This window comes from Papaver somniferum, unplaced genomic scaffold, assembly GCF_003573695.1.
Source record: "Papaver somniferum cultivar HN1 unplaced genomic scaffold, ASM357369v1 unplaced-scaffold_10, whole genome shotgun sequence".
Classification (NCBI taxonomy): Eukaryota; Viridiplantae; Streptophyta; class Magnoliopsida; order Ranunculales; family Papaveraceae; genus Papaver; species Papaver somniferum.
Window position 1 is genome coordinate 12166845 of NW_020618825.1, and position 20391 is coordinate 12187235.

Below are 20391 nucleotides of genomic sequence, written 5' to 3' on the forward strand. Positions count from 1 at the left end.
CTTTTGACTACATGACTAACACTTCTGGCACTGGTATGATGCTTCTGTCTTGTGCAGGTACCTGTTATGGAGTTAAAGGATCGTATGCAGACGGAGTGATAGACCCAGAGACTACAGAATGCATGGCGATTTTGGAAGCTTTTAGTTGGATTAAAGCTCTCAACATCAATGAAGTCCATATTATAGCAGATGCTGAAATTGTGGTGCATTCTATTATCACAGACAGAGTCCAAGTTAGATGGGAGAACAACCACCTCATCAGCAGACTAAAATCTATTGTTTCATCTTTTAAACTTTGTAATTCTCTCGTGTAAAGAGAGACCTAAATAATATTGAAGACTGTGTTGCAAAAAAAGTGAGGAGAGACAAACTCTTGCTAGAGGAGTACAAGGATTATTCTCCATGGTTAAATTCTTTGTTACACAGGCTTGCAGTGCTTAGAACTTCCTAATCAATAGATGCTCTTGTTATCAAAAATAAAATAAAATTAGGTTCTGCATTTTCCCCTCAAAATTCGCTTCATGTTTGGAATTAATGTTCAAAAACTTGGAAAAAATAAATACGGTAGAAAGTAATAATTTAGTAGTTATGTTTACGTAGGTTGCGTAGATAATTTATTCGGATTTCCCAGAACATAAAACTTTAGGAAATTTCGATGTATGAGAATCATGAATATCAAGATTCTTAATAAACGGTTGAAAGTAAACTCCCTCAAAACCGCACTCTCAGCCATGTTATTTTTGTGAAAGATTTTTATCGCGTGGAATCTACTAATTTATCTAAAAAGGTTAAAATTTCGGGAAAGTGGATCGATTATATTGTGTTTGGAGAGTTCGAGGGAGACTGTTTGCTTAGAATCACTCTAATCGCAAAAGGATAGGCATATTAGACAAATATAATCAAACTGTACGTAGTATTCAGGTTCAGTACTCATTGGCTTTTTCCTATTTGTTTTTTCATTAATCGTTGGAGCTGACTCTGATTCACATGTAGGAGCTGGATTAGAAACAATAACATTACCATATATGGGAATCACCATGGACCAACCTAGCAAGAACCAACAGTTGATCAACTAAAACAAAATGAATGACAATAAATGGGAAAACAAAAACCAAACTAAAGAATATAGTATTAATTTGTTGGCCTAATACAAAAATGAACCAATTTTCATCTGCAAGAGAGCCATCACAAACTCGTTCCATACATCGATAGGACCAGGTAAACACCAATGAACGCAATCGTTATAACCTTTCATATACTGATTGTTCCAATGAGACCCAGGGTGTCCATCAGGTCTCATCATCATTGCTCTTGTTACATCTAAAACTTCGTATCTTTTCTTATTGCCTTTCATTCCTTCTTCTTTCTTCTTAATTCTCTCAACAACTTGTACTTCATTGCTCCTTAATTCCCATTCAGAACCTCCATAATCTATTTGTACTTCAGTGAATGGACTTATTCTATTACAACTCCCACCACCACTCCAGGAACCATTTTCAAAATGTGCAGGAGAAAATGTTCGTATCAAAGTAAATAAACCGTCATTACAATCTTGGTACCGACTGATGAACTTAAGGGCTGTGTTAAACGCCCTTCCAATGGCAAAAGCAGGACTTACATTCATAATATTTGGTTCGCCACAATAAATACATCCTACAAGCTTTTCACTTTCATATAAGTAGCTCTCTCTAAAAAACCAATGAGCATCAGATATGACAATGTAATCTAGACCAGGTAGTTTCTGAATCCATGTATTGTCGATCTTGTCAAGGTACAAATCGTATACTCCTGAATTTGATCCGTTTATTACTCTTTCTTCTCCAGTAATTAAGAATTTTGTCCAAATTACCATCAGAGTGAAATTGTAATTAGGAAAGTAGAATGTTCGGAATCGATCCTCAAAGTCTTTGTAGACGTCTATTGGCGTTTCCTCCTGCAAAACATCACGGGACTAGTTTAACTGATGCATTCTAGACTGATATAATAAATATCCATGATTATTTATCGCGCATATGCATGTCTAATACAAAATCCAAGCATATATGCATGTCGGTGACATGATTGTCACTTGGAAAAAAAAATCTAAAATGAAGGAGGATGAATGTTTAGCTTTAGCTGCTCTATATATTTCACATACACTTACTTGAGTAAGAGGCAAAGAAGTGACTCCATTTGGTTCCGAGCAACTGAATCACCTATAAACGCTAACTTTTTAGCTCGAACAATTTGTAAGAAAGTCTTTGGATCAAACCTAGGAAGCTCACAATCATTTGGTTTCCATCTCCAATTCAAATAATCCACATCGCTTCTACCATTCTTTCTACAGTTCTTGGACTCAGGCAATGTAGGACAACTCGTATTCGTATACAATGGTCCATTAAGATCTGGAATCCAATGACCCTTGAACAAGTCACATTTCTTCTCATGATCATTCTCCTCTAGAACATATATACAAAAAACATATAGTAGCGTTAGAACTTGTACCACGTACATAACCAGAACTTAAAAAATTTCTTGAAACTATATGTTTACCTTTTTTGGGTTTGATGAGGTTCCCTTCTGGGAAATCTTTGTGAGGATGAACCTTAAAAGATCTGTGAAAATTAAGCTCTAAAAAGCTTGGAGAACATATGATGAGAATACTAAAGATTGATGTTAAAGAAAGTATCCATAACAACGACTTTGGTTTCTTAAATGTGTGGTGAAAATTCAATTTTTCTGAGGCAGAATTCATTTTAGATTAGTGTAATTAAAATGGATTCCATACAGAAAAAACAAACAAAACTCTTGGAGCTAGTTGCATGGGGGATAGAAAATAGAAATTAGTAAGAATATCTAGTAGACTACAGAGATCAAGACGAGAACGATCAAGGTCAAACTTTGAGTTAATCCCCTCATTCAAACTTAAAATCATTTTCGTCAGAGGTTCAGTGGTTATAATAATTTGTTCATGATAAAACAATCATATCATAGCATGATTATGGGATCTCGGGCATTCATTGCTCACTACTTGTGTTTAATAAATAGAGTGCTGTCCCCCTGCTTAATAAGCAAGCAGCTTATTAAGCGTTGGATTATCTCACCAACAGTTAGATTAATGTTGATTAAGTTTGTAGAGAATTTTATAGCTGGCATTTTTTTTATTAGAAATTGACAAAACTTTGGTAATTCTTTTCTTAATTTTATTCATGATACTTTCATAGATATTTATACATTACGGTTCTCAAAACTTACCTAAGACACTGATTTGAGACTTTCCTTATAAGTCTCACAATCATGACTTACATAAACAATCCTTTCCTAATATATACCACTTACCTTATCAGTCTCAAGTTCGTGACTGATATGGACAATACTTTCCATATATACCACTTACCTTATCAGTCTCAAGTTCGTGACTGATATGGACAATACTTTCCATAGACTGACCACTACGGTCTTGGAAAGTATTACCACTTTCCTTAATACCCCCCTCAAGACGGAGCATGCAGGTCACAAATGCCCATCTTGGACAAAAGACCTTGAAACTGAACTCGGCCTAATGCTTTGGTGAAGATATCCGCCAACTGTATTCCTGTGGGCGTATACGAGGGAGAAATAATTTTCTGTACTATCGCATCCCTGATGATATGACAATCCACTTCTATATGTTTAGTTCTTTCGTGAAATACGGGATTCTGAGCAATATACAATGCCGACTGACTATCACAAAGAAGACTCATTCCCTGTGTATGACGAATTCCCAAATCACCTAGTAATTGCTTCAACCACTTCAATTCACAAGTAGCTGCAGCCATAGATCTGTATTCTGCTTCAGCTGAACTCCGAGAAACTGTGTACTGCTTTTTAGTCTTCCAAGACACTGGTGAATCTCCAAGAAGCACAAACCATCCTGTCAACGATCGTCTAGTCAAAGGACAGCTTGCCCAATCTGAATCACACCATCCTTTCAAACTTAAACTACTATCAGAGCGCAACAAAATTCCTTGCCCAGGATTCTTTTTCAAATATCTAACTACCCGAAGTGCAGCTTCCCAATGTTCTTGTCTTGGATGCTGCATAAACTGTGACAAAATATGCACAGAATAAGCTAGATCCGGTCTAGTCACAGCCAGATAAATCAATCTTCCGATCAATCGTCGATACCTTTCTGCATCACTCAACAACGGCCCTGTTGCTAAAGCCAAACGATGATTAGTTTCCATTGGAAACTCTGCTGGTTTTGCTCCTAATAACCCCGTCTCCATAATAATGTCTAATGCATATTTCCGCTGACAAACATAAATGCCTTGTTTACTGCGAGCTATCTCCAAGCCCAGAAAATATTTTAATTTTCCCAAATCTTTCATCTTGAAACACTGTCCCAAGTATGTTTTAAATTTATTTAGCTCCACTATATTATCTCCTGCAACAATCAAATCATCCACATACACCAAACATTAAGTTGCACCTTTCCTTTATCATAGTGAAGAGAGAATAGTCTGAATAAGATTGCCGAAAACCATAATTCTTCAAAGCTGTTGATAGTTTCGCAAACCAACAACGTGGAGCCTGTTTCAAACCATACAATGATTTCTTCATTCTACATACCATATTAGGATTGCCTTTCGCAAATCCAGGTGGTATTTTCATATACACCTCTTCCTCCAAATCTCCATGTAGAAACGCATTGTGTACATCCATCTGATGTACTTCCCAATTTTTAACAGCTGCAACAGCTAGAAAAGTGCGCACTGTTGTCATTTTTGCTACCGGTGCGAAGGTCTCTTTGTAGTCTAAGCCTTCCACCTGATGATTTCCAAAGATCACCAATCTTGCTTTTAAGCGAACCAAATTCCCATTTTCATCATACTTCTCTGTATATATCCATTTACTTCCTAGTGCTCTCTTGCCCTCCGGCAATTCTTGCAAAACCCAGGTATCTTGTTCTTCTAGTGCTCGTATTTCTTCTTCCATTGCTTTCCGCCATCCTGGATGTCTCATTGCTTCTTTAAAATTGCGAGGTGCTGAACTCGCAGTTATAGCTGCAAGAAATTTCTTATATGGTGTAGAAAATTTTTCACAACTAACATAATATGTCAAAGGATACGGCGTACCTGAGGAGGATGATTGTGATGTATGAAGATGAGATGGACCATTTTCTCTAGTGGTGTGCGTCACAAAACCCTTAAGCCTACTCGATGGAATTTTCATACGCTTTCCTTTACCCATATCACCTTCTACAGCAACACTATTACCCGGACTGACTGCTTCAGCAGATCTCTCTTGGACTGCTACACGTTCTTCTTCCGTCGCAGTCATATCTTGAACTATTTCACCATCTCCGTTTGTCGCAGTTGCATCAGGTATGCCACAGCGTCTCCTGCTGTTGCTGTTATGCCTACAGCGTCTCCTGCTGTTGCTGTTACGCTGGTACTGCCACACTCTCACTTGCTGTCGCTGTTGCTTACCTCTTCATCATCGCTCCAGTCAAACGCTGGATTCAACTGAGCAGTCTCAGCTGATACACCAATCCCTCGGTCTCAATATAATGACCAGGCTGATCACTCGGTGCGAGTTGCAACTGTGACTGCTGCACCACAGACGTTGCATTCTTATATGGGAAACTATTCTCATAAAACTGGACATCTCTTGACACTAAGAATTTTCTTTCATCCAAGTCATATACTTGCCATGCCTTTTTACCAAATGGATATCCAAGAAAAACACACCGCCTTCCTCTACTTGCAAATTTATCCCCTTTGTTATTTTGATCATGCACATAACACAGGCATCCAAACACTTTCAACTGATTATACGGAGGTTGCTTTCCAAACAATATTTCATACGGCGTTTTATTTTCCAGAATAGGTGTAGGAGTACGATTAATCAAATACGCAGCTGTCAATGCGCATTCTCCCCAAAACCGTATTGGCAAGTTGGCTTGAAATCTCAAAGCCCTTGCCACATTCAATATATGTTGATGCTTTCTCTCCACTCTTCCATTTTGTTGCGGAGTGCCTACACACGATGTTTCAAAACTATCCCATTAGTCTTAAAATATCCACGCAATGAATTAAACTCAGTACCATTATCACTTCTAACAATTTTGATATCTTTATCAAATTGTCGTTTCACAAGAGCTATGAAATCAAGAAACGTTCGTTCAACTGCAGTTTTATTTTGAAGCAAATGAATCCACACACCTCTTGAAAAATCATCTACTATTGTTAAAAAATACTGTGCTCCACAAGACGATGTAGCCCTATAAGGACCCCATAGATCTATATGAATCAATTCAAAAATACAACTGGCTTTACTTAGACTACTAGCAAAACTACTTCTATGTTGTTTCGCTCTTGGGCAAATATCACAAACTTCATTATGCTTCTTCAATCTACTATACCCGGCAACCTTTGCAATACTTTTTCTGATGGATGTCCCATTCGTCGATGCCACAGCTCGTATGATGCTCCACTGACTGCCATAACTTCAACTTGAGGCACACCACAGAAAATGTATAGTCCACCTTGTCGTTCACCCATTCCAATCACCTTCCTCGTCAACCGGTCCTGTATAAGACATAAACTGTTAGTACATTGTACCGTACATACTAATTCATCAATAAGTTGTGTGACAGAAATTAGGTTACAGGTTATTTGAGGCACATAAAGCACATTATCAAGTCTCAAACCGCCCTGCAGAATAATAGTCCCTATTTTCTCAGATTGTGCATATTTCCCATCTGGGAGTCCAACAGTACACTTCACAATATCTTTCACATCAATCATGTCATCTCTTCTACACGTGACATGATTTGTAGCTCCCGTGTCAATAATCCAATTCGGTTTAGTTTGCTTACCTTGCAGTTGGGACGTATTTTTCTTTGCATTCAAAAACTCAAGCACCTGTCTGAGCTGTGTTGCGGTTACTCCCATCAAATCTGAGCCGTCTGAGGAATATGTGTTATTTGACTGCTTTGTCTCTGATATATTTAGATTATGTGCTCGAACCTGATTTCCCGTTCCTTGTCCTCTCTCCTCTTCCATTCGCAAAACCACCACGTCCTCTACCACCAGTTCTTCCACCTCTACCATATCCTCTTCCACTTCTCGGTTTATCTCCCCACCATTCAGGGTATCCAATAAGCTGAAAACAACCTTCATCCGAGTGTCCTTGTCTGCTACAGTGCTTGCAATATTTATTTGGATCATAAGTGTTATTGAGAGGACGTTGATCAGATTGTACCTTGAACGCCATCACATTGTCATGAACTTCCGGTGTGGCGGCTACATCTCCTTTCCTAAGACGTTCCGAGTTTATCATTGTTTGATATGCTACATCTATTGAAGGCAGTGGATCTCTTGCCAACAATTGTTCACGCAAGGAACCATAGACAGCATCTAGTCCAATTAAGAAATAATGTAATAAATCTTCTTCTCTCAAAGTACTAACCTGTGTTGCAATATCACATTCGCACTTGCCACACTTGCACGTTGGTACCTTCATATATGTGATCATCTCATCCCATATCTTATTCAATCTTCCAAAATAAGCAACCACACTTTCTGTTTGCTTTGTTTACATTCACTTAAAGATGTCTTCAGCTGGCATGTCCGTGTTCCACTTACAACACAAAACCGTCTCTTCAAGTGGTTCCATAACAAGTTGGCATCATCAAAGTCTCCCAAACTGGATCTAAGTGACGGCTCCAATGTGTTGCTGATCCAAGAAACAAGCATCGACTGAATTGCCACCCATTCTTCCAACTGTTCACTTTCTTTCGGTTCTTTGATTGTTCCATCAATGAAACCAAACTTCCTCTTAGCTATTAATGATCTTCTTATGGCTCTAGCCCATTCATCATAGTTATGTCCTTTTAGAACAACCGGTGTGATAATTATACCTGGACCATCACTTGATCCTAGATGATATACTGGATTCTTCTTTTGCGTATCATATTCTATATTCTTGTCTTTGCTTGATTCTTCATCACCACCCATTCTTCTTTTCTCTTTTTTTTTTTTTTCAATCAACTGGCTCGTGATGCCATGACAAAACTTTGGTAATTCTTTTCTTAATTTTATTCATGATACTTTCATAGATATTTATACATTACGGTTCTCAAAACTTACCTAAGACACTGATTTGAGACTTTCCTTATAAGTCTCACAATCATGACTTACATAAACAATCCTTTCCTAATATATACCACTTACCTTATCAGTCTCAAGTTCGTGACTGATATGGACAATACTTTCCATATATACCACTTACCTTATCAGTCTCAAGTTCGTGACTGATATGGACAATACTTTCCATAGACTGACCACTACGGTCTTGGAAAGTATTACCACTTTCCTTAATAGAAATAGGTCCTTTTCAGGTTTTCTCATTTTATATAATTCTTTTATTCATCCGTACGACTTACTAGAGATAACGCGTGCCGTAACTAACTGATGTATTTTTTACAGCGTTTTAACTGTTCAATTGAGAGAGAGTTCTGTATTTTCCTTTAATCTAAAATAACGTTCATACATACGTAACAAAATTATCCATATATATCATCAAAATATGACAACCAAATTATTTAACTAAATATATAGTCCACATGTGTACGTCACTTTCCATCAAATTCACCTTGCAACCACTAAATCTTGTTAATTTCCTTTTTTGAAGCACTAAATCTCATAACATACATGTTTTCACTAAAAATATCTTACACGTAATGAGTAAATGTACGGTTAGATATCCTAATCGTCAGTTTCGTTTGATCCGATCCAAAATTATCTTATTATCTTAAGTTATGTTATCCATTAATTATTATCTAGAATTATGTGATCCATTAACTAATGGTCAATAAATTAAGATTCATAATGAAAGAGATTACAAACACTACGATTGTCGGATGTTAATTGCTAGGATGAAATTGGGATAGTTGGATCATCCGTTTGTCTTCAAAAATGTTATCTAGCCGTCGGTGCTCAAAAATGTTATCTAGCCGTCAGAACATGTGATAATTATTCTATTCTGTTTTGTGTTATAGATTTTGAGCTCAACAAAAGAACCGGTGATAGCTTATATTAATGATTGGAATATGAACCCTGTAACTCCACTTTTGTTTTTTGATCATATTATAAGAAGGCTCGCTTTAAAGGGTAATCTCCCCTGGAAATTTATGCAGAGATGTGAATTTCTCCTCCTCTCTATAATTTCAGATTTGAGATTTGTATGTCATCTTCAATTGGTATTAGCTGCTGCAAAAATGCTGCATGTAATCAACAGTATTGAGCCTTGATGACTCGTGTCCATAAGAGGTGGTAATGATGAAGGAGAATCCAGCAATAATTGTCCGAAAAATCAAATGAATTCATTCTTCTATAATTTTCCTTTCTAGCCTACCAGCATTAATGTTCTTATGAAAAATCCTACAGACATCCCATTCATCCTGCAAACAAAGTGTACAAATTTTCTAACTAATCAGATATAGAAAGGAGAGAGGGAGGATCCATAAAAAATCTCAAGCAAAAAAAAGTAAAATAAAAGAAAACCAGAAAAAATAAGAAGAATAAGATTGATTATGAGAATCTATATGAATAGAGAATAACAATGAATAAGAAAGATATTAAGTGCCTTTGCAGTTTTAGGATGATTGTAGTGAGAGTATTTTCCATCCAATCTGAATTCATGCATGACCCAATTAGTTTTCTCTCCTTTAGGTGCTCTACATGTATCGAAAACTAGAGTTTTCTTCATACCAACAAGACACCCCTTTTGAAGATCAAAAAAAACAAAAACACCCTGGTAAATATCCTTATCTTTTCCTGTTGCTTCCGGTAACCAGCTTCTGTTGCTTTGTTTATTATCATCCCCATGGATTTCTTCTATCTCTATAAATCAAATCGGATTATTTAAATCCAAATCAAAATCCATCAAATTAAATATTCCATCACTTTAATTAATTCCTGGTGGCTACTAGATGTTTTCTTTAGTCACACCTGACACCTTCGCTAGTTTCTTTGAGCATGTCCATTAGTGGATGCCATAAATACTATGTTGAATTTTTATTTAAATCCTTATTTGTGGGATTATATATATATAACAAAAAGAATAATGTTTTTTTCATGAAGCATCTTCAATAGTGTGCGGTCTTAGTTTTAGGATTTGTTTTTATGAATAAAGATAAAAATGATTACTTATTTCTTATTGGTTTAGAAAAAAAAATTCAAAAATAATAATTAAAAAAATAGTCAAAAAGATGACATGGTGGTCATTCCCATAGTCTAAATGAGACTTTCTGTAAGACCTTCATATTTATTTTGACACTCTTCCTACTTTATTGGACCTACTGTTGGAGATGGATTTAATCGAAACGAGGGTCTAAAGTCCTATGTGTCAAAAGAAAATAAAACTCACCCTCTATTGGAGATGCCCTTAGATAGTTGGAGTTTCGGTCGGACTATCATGGAGTTGAAAACAGAATGAAAGTTTAATAGATAATGGATAGAATACACATAAGGCTGGTTCCTATGGAGTAGGGCTTAAAAGTTGTTTTGCCATGCCTGCGTTTCTCCACTATGGGAAAACCGGCAAATATTAGGTAAAATTGGCAAATTCTGGATAAAATAATATATTTGTTATGATAAATGGGACCCTTCTTAATAAATTTTTTATTTGTGTGTGTATGTGGGATATTTTTAAGGTTTTAATATATTTATGGACCCGTATGGAGTAAAAGTAATGTTAGAATAAGAAAAAGTAGACGAGAAGATATTTTAAAATATTAGAAAACTACTGAGCGGTGGAGTCTCAACCTCCAGCGATCTATACTAGATCATCCGGTCAAGATTAGACCGCCAGGTCGAGACTCAACCGCCCGGTAGGGACTCGACTTGACTTGGCTTTGCCACTTAATCAGGCTTGTTTGCTAGTTTGCCAGCTCCATAGTGGGTGCAAAATTGGGAAACTGACCAGTTTGCTATACTCATAGGAACCGGCGTAACAGATTAATAAAGAAAAAGGATTAGTATTCAATGAAAAGAACTGAAAAGGACATGCTTCTAATAAAAAAAATACGCCAGCTGTATTATATTGTAAAAAAGCTTAATCAATATTAATCTAACCGTTGGTGAGATGATCCAACGCTTAATAAGCTGCTTTCTTATTAAGCAGTCCCGCGCACCACTGCCCTCTTTCTTTGATTAAGCCTTAAACCCCGTGCAACAATTATTATTTCTTAATCTGTCAATTAATTGTTATACAAAAAATTCCTGTTTCCACATTAATGGTTTAAGCATTAATTAAGCAGTGCTGAATTGATTAGTTTTATTTTTCCTTCTTTAATTAAAATAGTAATTTGTTAATTTGTCACACACAAAAAATTAAATATGATGGTTATTGAATTTGAGTTTTAGCTGATGAGATTTAATGAAAAGGGAAAATAAGAGCTTGTTAATTCGAATATTATATTAGATGTTATGGGCAAGCGATATGGTTTTTATTTTGTTCTAATATTTATTTGTAAAAAAATGGGTAGTTATCCCCATAAGATACCATGTTCGAGTCCTTGATGACGCAATATTACATAATTTGACATGAAAGATAGACTTAGCTTGTCCCTTACAACATAATCAACTCCAACTAGTTTCTTATCAGGCTTGTTAGGCTTCCAACTAGTTTCTTATACTTCCTAAGCAACTACATGGTTATGAGGTTTTCATGAATCTGCACATATTTTTATTTTTTGTGATAGAAAACAACAAACTTTATATAAAAATGATTCTTAGTCACGAAAAAAGTGAACCACATAATCCCAATTACATATCAAAGTTAACAAAGACAGGTCATCAAAAATGTCAGAAATAAAAGTCCAATTGAACAACAACACTTAACTCCATTTGGAATGCAAAGCATTGTTTATCATCTCCAATTTCTTGATTCCTATTTCCCCTCTGCATTTGACAACGTAACCTTAGACCAGGCTACCCAACTTCTTATTTACAATCTGCACACATGAATAGTGACAAACTTTTACTAAAGAATACTTCTGATTATAAGGGATAAGACAATGTCATCAGACTGCCAGAAATGGTTATAATCATCTCCCAGTAGGTGGTACAAAAATCATCACTTATCTCGCACGTTTTCGAGTGCATAATTGGATAGCAAATTGTGTTTGGCTATTCAGGTGATGGATATTTTGGTTTTAAAATCTAAGTTTTGTTATTATAGGTTCACTACGATGGTTTTCATTATTTTTTTTTGACGCGAAAAGGGAAAATTCATTAAAAAACAAAGATGTCAAATGACACCAAACCTACAAAAAAACAAAAAGGGAGAAAATAAAAAAGAATAAAGAAAACAAGCTTACTGAGGAGCAACTCACAACCTCCAAAAAAAAAAAAGATCAAAACACAAACTCTAGCAAGAACTGCCTAAAAAACATCATCCTTCGAAAATTCACATTCTCATCTTGAAACGAGCATTTAACTACATCAATTTGCTCATCATAGTCTGAGTCGAAATCTCCTATGCCATCAATTTCCTCAATCACCTCAATGACTAGCAAGCAACTTTTGCGTACATAACCAAAACTTAATTTTTTTTGTTGAAACTATATGTTTACCTTTTTTGGTTTTGATGAGGTTCCCATCCAGGAGATCTTTGTGAGGATGAACCTTAAAAGATCTGACAGAATTAAGCTCTAAAAAGCTTGGAAAACATATTCTGAGAATACTTAAGATTGATGTTAAACAAAGTATCCATAACAACAAATTTGCTATCCTAATGTAGTGGTGATAATTCAACTTTTCTGGTGCAGAATGAGTACTAGAAAGGGATATTTTGACTTTGGGTCACAATTTTGTGATCAGAGTTGCGTTTGGGTCACGCCGAAATTTTAATTAGAGTTTGGGTCATGGGCTGTGTTTGACTATCTTGACAGTTACATAATTTGGTTAAATATATAAATGACTGAATAAAATTTGGATTTGAGATTATTTACTAACTTTGTCATTTAAGCCCTAAACTCAGTTCAAAGAGAAATCTTTTTTCTTCTCTGGGTTCTTCACCTGTAAATGAAGCTGGTGATAAATTGAGTACAACAGAAAAACATAACCATACCTCAAATTTGTCTCCCTGGAATTCAAATCTTGTCAAACTCTTAAAATTCTTCTTAATCTCGCAATTGCTAGCTGATTTTTAACGGCATATAGTTCTTCTTCAGCTCTATTTTCCCGTGGAAGTTAACTTTTCTCAAATCAACAACAAATTCAAACCCAAACTTTGTTTACAACTAAGATTCAAGTTCCTTGTGGTTGTCACTTTGAATTTAGATGCAAACCCACTTCTTCTAATTCTTTATAGATTATCAAAACATGTAAACAGGCTAACCCATGTTTCCACTCTAGCAAATTGAGATCCATTCATCATACTGACTTGATTCAATGTTTTCTTAAGACAATACCAACCCACCAGTTCAGTCCAACTATCACCCAAACATCCACATCGCCAGCATCGAAACCCTAATTTGATTCTCACTCCTCTAACTAAACAAATAATCTTCACCTGTAATTCCCAACACAGTTCATAATTTGGGTAAAAACACAAGAAAGACCTAACCCGTGATTCTCAATCTTCACAACTAAACCACAATAAAAACTCTATCTAACAAATTTCACTTCAAATTAAACAAACCCACCTACAATTCATCAATTCTTACTCAATTTTACATAAGAAGATTAAAATCAAAGAAACCCTAAATTACCTGGGTTCATTCGATCTCTCATCAATCATCAGTTCATCAATGTTCAACAACATCAGTATCTTCGATTTCAGTTATCATTACACACTTCATTTGATCCATCTCATGCTTCCCTCGGAAAATCTCTCAACACCGCTCTCTGAATCGCTAGAGAGAAGTAGAAATAAGAGACGGAAATAGAAGAAAGAAAAAGACGGTTAATGACAGAATTAAATAAATTGAAATTAATTTTTAAAAATAAAAGATTAACTAACGGTCAAGACAGTCAACCACGGTCCGTGACCCAAACTCTAATTAAAATTTTGGCGTGACCCAAACACAACTCTGGTCACAAAATTGTGACCCAAAATCAAAATATCCCTACCAGAAATCATTTTCGTAATTAAAATGGATTACATACAAAGAAAAAAAAACAACAACAAAACTCTTGGGCTAGTAGACTACACAGATCAAGACGAGAACGATCAAAGTCAAACTTGGAGTGAATCCCCACATTAAAATTTACGATAAAAAATTCTAGTCATGATACCATACCATTATAGGATCTAGGACAGTAGGACGTTCACATAACCTGTGTTATGCTAAATTAATGGAGACATGATGTTCTTTTTTTGATTATTAAAATAATGAAGTTTTCTAATTATTTTTATATCTCTCTGTTACTACCCAGTTCCCACATTAAGGTAAACATTTAAGTTAATGCACGGTTTAAACATCAAGCAGTGATGCATTGACTAGTTTTTTTCCTTCCTTCTTTTTTCAGAGTACTTTATTTATTTGTCTACAAAACGATAATTTTGTATACAGTGAAAAAAATTACAAACCTAGCAGTGATTCATAAGATCAATATTATGACCACTAACTAGGCGATTCATTTATCTGCCACTAAATTGATGACAGTCCGGCCATATTCCAAAGGGAAATCCAGAGTCCGGCCATATTCCAAAGTAAAGTCGCGGATTTTTGTAAAGATTATTTATTACAAGCGCTGCTCTAATAAAATATACCAATGGCGACAATTGGATCACTAAATTACGTTAGAGTGGCTTTCGGCAGGACCAGGTTTTCTTGTCCCAAGGAGTGTGCTTGGCTTGCTTCTGCTAGAAGCGAGATTATAATATCCCGTGATGGGGCAGCAAAGGATGACCCTGGTGCAGGTACCAGTGCAAAAGGAGATGATTGTGATGTTCTGGGTGCTCTTAGTATTGGACTTGGCTTTCAAACCATCTAGAGTATACACCTATAGAATAATACCATCGGGACAGACAGAATTTATCAATTTATCGTAATATTAAATAATTATATAAATTAATAATTATTAAATTATACTATATAAATTAGTTTATCAAAATATCGTTTAATTCAAAAAAAAAATAATCAACAAAATGAACCAATACATCTTATTCCATTGCAAATTGTTTTCATCATTGTAGATACCAAGGATACGATTCGCCACGTGGACGTAGGAGAAGACACGAATCATTCAAGGGAATCCTGTCGAGAGATCTTACACTATTCCCCGAAAATCCTCGTCAGTGACTTGTCAAATCAAGTCAGGATCGTCATTATTGAATGATTGACGAAATGAAAAATCATGCGCGAGATATTATATTAAGGCGAGGTAACTCACTTGAAGAGTCTAAGTTGCGAAGGATCAATTGGAGTACCCGGCAAGATACCAATCACGAAGTAAAGGTTAGCGAAATAAGGTTACTTGGCTGAAAAGATAATTGGTGAAGTCAGTAAATTATGGAGCAAGAAAAGAGACAGTTGTCCCGACAAACATCCAAAGTTGTCAGCGAAAGAAAGGGGAAAACTTCATGGAAAATAATCTGGGCGAAGTATAAAGCATCTCCACGAGATGCAGACGAAGTAAAATGAGCTGTACACCATTAGGGTCGATTGGTCTATAAATAGGGGTCCTTGGACAATGTATGAGTTGGAGGATTCTTTAGAGGGGAGAGCTTTTCTTAGAGTGAGAGATTAGGGTTTCCTTGTAGTCAAGAACTTGTATTTTCACTACTTGGAGTGGTTAAGCAATAAAGAATTTCTTATATGAAACCTTTATCATGTCTTAGATCTGTTTCTTTTCTTATTTGGGTGTGCTACTGGATTTCCAATAGTTACATTTTGGCGTCCAGAAGCAGGGACTTAGATCGGGGATTCATCCTCATCTAAGAGTTTGAGAAAGGTTGAAACTGTTTTAAAATCTTTGCGAGTTGTTTTAAGATTAGGTTTTTGTAGATCTTAAACGATTCATTTGTAGTTAAGACCAGAAATATAGGAGAGAGAGTAATCTTTGGGTGTTGCATCGGAAGATTAAAGGCAAGAAATTAGTCGGAAGATATCGAAGCAAGGATTAGTTGATGGCAAGTACACCATATCAGGCGAGAAATGTGATAACAACGAGGAGGAGCAAGCGGCTGGTGGCACGAAGAGAAGAAATGAAAGTAAATACATCGGTTGTATATGGAGAAGGCACCATAAGCCGACGGAAAGGAGAAGCGGAGGAAGATGCTGAACTTATGGAGGAACCTGTCCAAATTATGAAAGCTAGGGCTATCGCAAAAATGGTAACAACCTCGAAGAAAAGGGGAAATGATATTGAGGAGAACATGACGTTGGAAGAACCGAATGAGGCCCCCCGTCGAGACAAAGGGAGAGTAAGGTACAAATCCGAGAAGCAAGCGGGAACGGTAAAGCAAGGAGGTCAGGTGACACGACATGATTAAAGACGCAACAACGAGGTGAAGATGGGAAACTTGCAAGAAGAAGATACAAGTTCAGAAGCGATAACAGCTTCGTCTCAAACGAAGATTCCGTAACGAGGAAACGATCCATGAGAAGATTACGAGAAAGATGGGCAAAGTACAGAAAAAAGAACGCAGAAAAAGAAGCTACGGAAAGGATATGAACGGGAAAGACACCCAAGGAAATTACTGCTGGAGGCAAGGTGTGAAAATAAAAAACTAAAATACGAAGAGGAAAGGAGGCACGAGGATGAGAATAAACATAATAAGAGCGAAGGAAGCATTTACGAAGTAAGAGGAAGAACTTTATATCAGGAGATCTTACGGGATCTACGGGGTATGAGAATAGAGATGGGGAGCTCGCAAAGGGATAGGAAAACACAATGGACGATCAGAGGCTGCCATCACCGCCGCAACGTGACTACCATAAGATCCAGTCAGAGGGGCATCAGATTGAAATAAACAAGGGAATGTGGTTCATAGTGCATTCGAAGGAAGACATCCAAAATTTCCACGACAATGTGCTCTCAAGAGTGTACAAAAGGGACTACTAAGGAAATGAGATAATCCCTGTGGTGAAGAGGGAACCTCTGGAGGAATGGCAAAAAAGGGATATATCGTTCTCGGCGCAAGATGCACTGGAGGAAGGATCGCACACGAACTCATTGGTCATCACCTTGGCTATTGGCGAATACTCACGGGGAAAAGAGGATCGAAGCGGTAAGGGAAAGATCTGGGCTATGGACAAGGTCTTAGTGGACATGGGAAGATCGATGGACGTCCTTTTCTATCATGCATTTAAAGCTTTGGGATATGAATATTCTGGCATGATGCCTTCGGTGTACAATCTATACGGATTCAATGGGGTGGCAACAAAACCAAGGGGTGAAATATGCCATATAAAACCTATACAAATCAGACTTCATTCCAGAAATGAACTCCATATAAAAACCTATATAAATCAGACTTCATTCCAGAAATGAACTCCATATAAAAACGTAAAAATATAGACTTCATTCCAGAAATGAACTCCATATAAAAACCTAAAAAAACAGAGTTCATTCCAGAAATGAACTCCATATAAAAACTTAAAAAAACAGATTTCATTCCAGAAATGAACTCCATCTCCGTCGTCTTCAACAGCAGCAGAAATAAATTCTTCGTCATTCAAGAGCACCAGCAACATCGAAAATCTTCTTCATCATCTTCTTTTCAATTTTCATCTTCTTTGACAGCAGCATCTTCATCATCGTCGTCTTCTTCATCTTCTTCATCATCATTAGCAGCAGCAGAGACAAAAAAATCAAGAAAAATTCATTAAAAAATTGTCTTCATCATCTCCACCATCTTCAACAACAACAGCAACAAACACAAATAAAAAAACATACAAATATTCATCGTTTCATCATCATCTTCATCTTAACACGCCATTGTAAACAGTAGCAGAAGAAAAAAGAAGAAGCAGAAGAAGATGAAGAAAAAAAAAGTAGATGTAGAAAAAAAAAGGAGGTGAGAGAAAATAAATCTGAAAATTATTTTCGTCTCTCCTAATAATGAGTGTATATATGGTCCCCATTAAAAGGGTATTTCTGCCACTACCATTTGAAAATTACATCATCCATGACGTCACCCCAGGACCAAATCATAATTTTTAGGACCAAACTATAATATATATTACCAAAAGGACCAAACAGACAGTTGACTCAGTCAACTGGACTAGACTCTCTCTAATATATTATTCCTAGGACCATATGGTATTTCCTACATATCTTTACGGGTGAGATAGAGACGAAAGTTCCTGTATGTTTGGTGGACGTGGAGTGGTCATATAATGCCCTCATGGGAAGGCCATGGATTCATGGAATAAAAGGGGTTGCATCGACTTACCACCGGGCGGTACGATTCCCAATGCCGAGTGGGATTGGAGAGATAAAAGGTAATTGAGGAGACACGAAGGACTGCGACGAGAAGGATATTGAAAACTACGAAGAGAGACTGAAAATGAGGAAGCAAAGAAGGAGGAGCACATTGGAGTCAAATAAGGAAAAAGAACTAATGGTATACATAACCAAGGCAAAGGAAGGATATGCGATACTCAGTGAAATACCTGAAAATGAGGGTGACCCGATACTAAAATTTAAGGGACCAACCGCGCTAAACGAGACAACCATGAATTTCGCAGCTATAGAACCAACGAAGGATTTAAATTTGGGTATTGACGAAGAGTCGAAAATAGTGAAGATCGGGACGAAGATGGAAGCCGACGAAGAAGTAAGGTTAATCCAGTTGCTATGTGACAACCGCGAAGTATTCGCGTGGGGCATGGACGAAATGCCAGGAATTGACCCACAAGTATCATGTCACAAGTTGGCTTTGGATCCAGCGATTAGACCAGTAAGACAACGAATAAGGAAGATCACAACCACCTATCATGAGCAAATTGAAAAGGAACTTCAGAAGATGATGGATGCGGGTATCATAAGACCAACAAAATATCCGGAATGGATTGCAAATATGGTGATAGTACCAAAGAAGAATAATGGGATAAGGATATGTATTGATTTTAGTAATTTAAACACTGCATGTCCAAAGGATAGCTTTCCTTTACCCAATATCCCACAAATGGTTGAATCGGCGGCAGGATATAGAAGACTCTCCTCAATGGATGGTTACTCAGGGTACAACCAGATACCTTTAGATGAAGAAGATCAAGAACATACAACATTCTTCGCTCCAAGAGGGCTGTATTGTTACATGAGAATGCCATTCGGATTAAAGAACGCGGGAGCCATATACCAACGGATGGTAGAGAAAATTTTCGCCAAATGGGTACATACAATATTGGAGGTATATATGGACGACATGCTCGTGAAAACTAAGGACTCAGGGGATCACGTGGAAGATTTAAAGGAAATATTTGAGCAAATGAAGAAGTACAAAATGAAGATAAATCCGGCGAAATGCATTTTTGGAGTTGAAATCTGCGAAGTTCTTGGGACATATAGTTTCGAGGAAAGGAAATATTTGAGGAAATATTTTAGAAAATGAAGAAGTATAAAATGAAGATAAATCCGGCGAAATGCATTTTTGGAGTTGAATCTGCGAAGTTCTTGGGCCATATACCAATTGATCAAATTTTCAACTTTTCTAAATGGTTTAAGAGAGCTTAGTGCATAAAACCCATCTTTGATTGCCATGAAAAAATTGTCAATTTTTCTAAATGGTTTAAGAGAGCTTAATACATCTAAAGATAACGTTTATTAATATTCTTTTATATTCGCTTGGTAATTTATTGCATAAATAGTTTAATTGATTAAGTATGTTTTATGTTTGATACATCGTGCTTGGACAAAGTTCTTTGACGGGGTATACTTCTAGATTGATATTTTATACTTTGAGACTATCAGGGTGTTAGTCTTCAAGGGAGTTGGGTGTAGTTGTGTTTTTTCTTGTTAGTCGTGAGGGAGTTCGAGGGAGTCTATAGAAATCCCTTTAGTCGTGGGAGAGTTTAGAAGAGTCTCCCCAACTCCCTAGAAAACCCCGTTAGTCGTGGGGGAGTTTGAAAGAAACTCTTAAACTCCCTGTTAGTGGTAAAAATTAGAATGATAGGGAGTTTGTTTTTTTTGGGGAGTTCTGGGGAGTTTATAGTGTATTTTTTCCTCACTCCAAATCTCTCAAAAAAGTAGAGATTTTGGGAGAGTCTCTCAAACTCCCTACACTCAACACACCAAACTCTCTCAAACTCCCAATACTCTCTTACACTCCCTCAAAATCCCCAAGATTCAAAATACATTAAACTCCCTCCAACTCACTCGTGGACTAACCCCCTGTATATTTTGGCTAGATAGCTATATTGTTTATTTATGCTTTTAAATTGATGTGCCATTGTTAGTAATATTT

At 36.6% G+C, this 20391-nt stretch overlaps 1 pseudogene; it reads right to left on the minus strand.

Annotated features, from left to right (window-relative positions):
• Positions 1-862: 862 nt before the first annotated feature.
• On the minus strand, positions 863-5301 carry LOC113326355 (annotated as a pseudogene).
• Between the last annotated feature and the right edge of the window lie 15090 nt (positions 5302-20391).